Raw genomic sequence first — 4,172 nt, 5'->3', positions numbered from 1 at the left:
TATTAGACTAGTCAAGAGACATCTTAGCTGCTAATAACTCGATTAGTCTAAAACGAACGTTAATTAATATAAATTAATCTAACAAAGATCTAGATACGAAACTAGTATCGTTAAATAGAACTCGAAAAGTTACGCGAGATGGACTAGTCGAACGTATCATTCGGATACCGGACGAAGAAGATATATCAGATTTTATTGAAGGGTAAAATAATAATTTTGCAACTTATCCGACCCGGGCTTCCCATATCATCTGGGTGGGTACCTTTATCATTTGTCCTTGGCCTTATCTCTATCCAACTGGAGCAGATAAGCTCAATCAAGATTCTTCTTTCTCTTTCTTCTTCTTTGTTTTCTCTTCCTCCTCCACTATTCGTCCTGCTGATGAAAATTTGTGAATCAAATTCGAGATTTGGTGATCGTAATAAGAAATGAAACATCAAGAATTGATTTTCAGTGGTGAAGATAGTCTATAATTGAATTAGATTCAGAAGAAGTGATGTTTAGAGAGATTCAGTGAGTTAGGGTTTATGGATTTGAAATAAGCTTCGCATGGAACTAATAATGATGATTTATAGTTGGTAATAGATGGAGATCGAATGGTTCGATACTGTGTTTGTGATATGAAGTTGTTATGAAGATGAATCGAAGAATGAAAGAGTTAGGGTTTCAGGGGAAAGCTCAGGGAAGATTAAAAAGAAGAAGTTGTTGTTTTAGGAGATTGAATTAAGGTTGGGTTTGCTCTGAATTGAAGTTTAGTTGGATGTATTGGGTTAATTTCAATTGTGTGAGAAATTGAATCGGAAATTAGGGTTTTTGAGAATTGAAGATGGTGATGAAGATTGTTGGGTGTTTTTAGTTTGATATGGTTGTTCAATTGAGGCAGAGGAATGATGAATTCAACCTCAGTTGCCTGAGCAACACTGATTTGAGGTAATGTTTCTTAATAGTAAAATCAGTTGGTTTATAAGTTTTTCCATGAACTATAAATGAAGTTTGCTGTCGTATGAATCTGTTTATGAATGTGATAAGGTTTAGGTTATGTTGGTTGTAAGAAGATGGTATATGTTAGAATTGTGCAGGGGTTGAGCTTTATGAATTGAAATGGTTGTGAGATAGATATGTGGTTGAGCTGAGTTAACTGTGGTGGTGTTGTAAGGTGCAGGGGGGATGGAAAAGAGAAGTTGAGATGGTATAATGGCTGGTGGAGCTGCAGATGGTTTTGGTGTTGGGTATGTTTTTGAGATAAGAGAATGGATTGCACATGATGGTATTGTTGAACTGGTGGAGGTACTGTATTGCAACTGGTGTTGGTGTTGTTGTGTTTTGAATGACATCATTGAAGTAATTGGAGTTTGTATCTCAGATGATGATGAGGTGTGTTGGTTGGTTGTAAGAGCTGAACTGTTGGTGAATGGTGCTGATAGTGACAAGCTAAGGCTGAAATGGATGTTGGTATGAGCAGTATAGTATTATAGTTGTTAGTTCAGTAAAAGGTAAAAGCTGCAATTGCAGGTAGGCTGTATTATCTTTGTAATTCCTTTTGAAGTTTATTTGAATGATTCAATTATTGCATTATTAGATTGAAGTGAACTTGAGTTAGGTTGTAGAATTAGAGTTGCAGTTGTGTAAGAAGAACCCTTGGCCTGTCTGACTGAGCTTATTCAGTCTAATTCAGTTTTGTTTAGCTGACTCAGTTAATATGACTTAGTCGAGTTGACCCTATTACCTGAGTTGAATCGAGTTGACTCAATTGACCGATTTAGACTTGACCATTTACCCTGGACTTTGACCTTTGTCTGGATGTTGACTGTTAGTTGAACCATTTGACCATCATTGACCGTTAGTTGACCCAGTTGGGTCATCACTTGCGTAATGGGCTGAGTCTAGTGGATTTGGGCTTAGTGTATTGTATTCTTAGTTTGATGAATTGGAACCTTATGGTCTGATTTAGACTTTGGTTCCTTTTACAAAGTTGTAGATATTCATAAGACATAGCTAATGGATTATAGGACCAACCTAACTGATTTAGTAAACCTTAGTTACGCTAAAGATAGAGAAAAGATAGAGAATCAAAAGGTGTAAAGTCATAAATGGACTTAGAACAATTAGATAGACTTGTATGATACTTGTGTGAGCCATTTTGGCTGGATTCTTAGAATGCTTGTGTGATTAACAGTTAGTTATTAACAACGATCGATTCAAAAGACGAATCAGTGGATCGTGGATCTCGAGGTAGGCGTGGCTTGTCATCAAAAGATGTGGGAATACTTTTAACTCTTGTGTGGTTATTGTTGTTTTCTTTTACGAAAGTTTATGTTTAAGAAGCTCATGCATTATCTGATTGTGTATTCCATACATTGTTTATTTAAAATTCCGAAAGTTCTTTTATTTCTTTTAATCTTTCCATTGCTTGGAAAGGAATTGTAATGCTTTGTTTGTCTTGATGAATTGTTTGGGAAATAAGAATTTCCATTTGTATGCCTAATAGGTGTGTAAGGAATTGGTCGACACCTATTTGGAAATGAGAGTTTCCACGTGTGGTATATAGGATACGCTCCTTCATTTATATCTACATGAATTCGAGATTTATGCGTATTAGGTGTGTAAGGAATTGGTCGACACCAGTATAAACTAATAGGGTGTGTAAGGAATTGGTCGACACTCAATATAATACATTGTTTGAAGAAGGAGTTAGTTCCATATACATGATTGTTTATTTTTGTGATTTGGTTATGTATTAGTGTTAGGGAAAACATGAGTTGTTTTCAAAATCACTCCAATGATTACTTGAAAGTTAAATGTTTATTCCTATTGGGCACCCCTTTTTGGGATGATGTGCTCACCCTTTCCCATTTTCAGTTTCAGAGACAGATCAGAGTTGTGCAGCGAAAGCTTCGAGACATTGAGTCCGTTAGTTGGTTAACTTCGGCTATGATTATTATGTTGCACATTATATTTGTAAACCATATGACTATTGTATATGTATCATTTGAAAGGAGTTCTTGTATATACATACTTTTCAGAGCGGGGCTAGTTTTGGGGTTAAGTTTTGAAGTAGATTTCTTAATTGAATATTTAAGTAAATGATTTAGATTCGTAGTGCCTCTTTATTTAGTTAATATCTTGGATTAGTTCAGCTGCTAGCTTAGGGGGCGCTACAGGAAGAAATAGGAAAGTATATCTTACGGTTCTGGCGCCTGACGCTAGACTGTCATGAAGAAATCAATAACGAGACACTCGTCGATATTTGCATACGGGGAATGATCCCATCTTTCAAGGGGAATTTGATCAACTTCAGATTCCAAACCTTTGTCGAGCTAGAGGAAGCAGAGGATTGCCAATTGTGTATAATAAATATAGATAAACTCTACTTTGCGCCATACGGTCAGTACCGCGTCTGAGGAGTCGCGCAACGTGAGACCCAACACTAACAGTGAAAGGAGAGATCAATTTCGAACAGGCGGAACAGGCCGAGGAAGAAATGGAGGGACTAGGTGTGACTTTAATCCACCACCTCCTCTCCCTTGCACTAAAGAGTGCGCGGTCGAATTACTTAGCCAATGGGTCACCAGAGGAGAAATCCAGCTCCCCCCGATGGTAGTAGACGTCAACAAGATATATCAGAACTCTTCCAGGTACTGCCACTATCATCGAAGATTAGGACACCCGACAGAAGAATGTCTCGCTATAAGGAGTATATTTGAACGAAAGCGCGCCTTTGTAGAACTCGGGCCAGCCAAGCAAACAATCGAGCAGGACCCTTTCCCTCGTCATTGATGTGAAAAAGAGGAGAAGAGGGAAAATGTGAATAGTAACGCCAAAATTATAAACAACCTCTTTTTGTGGTAAGAAAAGTTTTCCCTACCAACTACGAGTAGACATCTACAAAAGGTCTCGGGTTAGCCAAGGGAGCCTGGTTGACTGAAAAATCTACAAAAGGTCTCAGGTCAGCCAAAGGCGCCTGATAGACTAACAAATTTACAAATGGTCTCAGGTTAGCCATGGGCACATGATTGACTGAAAAATCTACAAAATGTCTCAGGTCAGCCAAAGGCGCCTGATCGACTGACAAATCTACAAAAGGTCTTAGATTAGCCAAGGGCGCCTGATCGACTGACAAATCTACAAAAGGTCTTAGGTTAGAAAAAGACGCCTGATTGACTGACAGATCT

At 37.9% G+C, this 4,172-nt stretch overlaps 1 long non-coding RNA gene across 1 annotated transcript; it reads left to right on the top strand.

Moving 5' to 3' along the window:
* Positions 1-236: 236 nt before the first annotated feature.
* LOC113347156 lies at positions 237-3,054 on the top strand. The gene is made up of 2 exons (XR_003358761.1): positions 237-1,512; positions 2,860-3,054. It is a non-coding gene; the product is annotated as an uncharacterized LOC113347156 (long non-coding RNA).
* The last annotated feature ends 1,118 nt before the right edge of the window (positions 3,055-4,172 follow it).

The sequence above is a fragment of the Papaver somniferum genome, chromosome 2, assembly GCF_003573695.1.
Source record: "Papaver somniferum cultivar HN1 chromosome 2, ASM357369v1, whole genome shotgun sequence".
NCBI classification, from domain to species: domain Eukaryota; kingdom Viridiplantae; phylum Streptophyta; class Magnoliopsida; order Ranunculales; family Papaveraceae; genus Papaver; species Papaver somniferum.
This window is presented reverse-complemented; position numbering and strand designations above follow the sequence as displayed.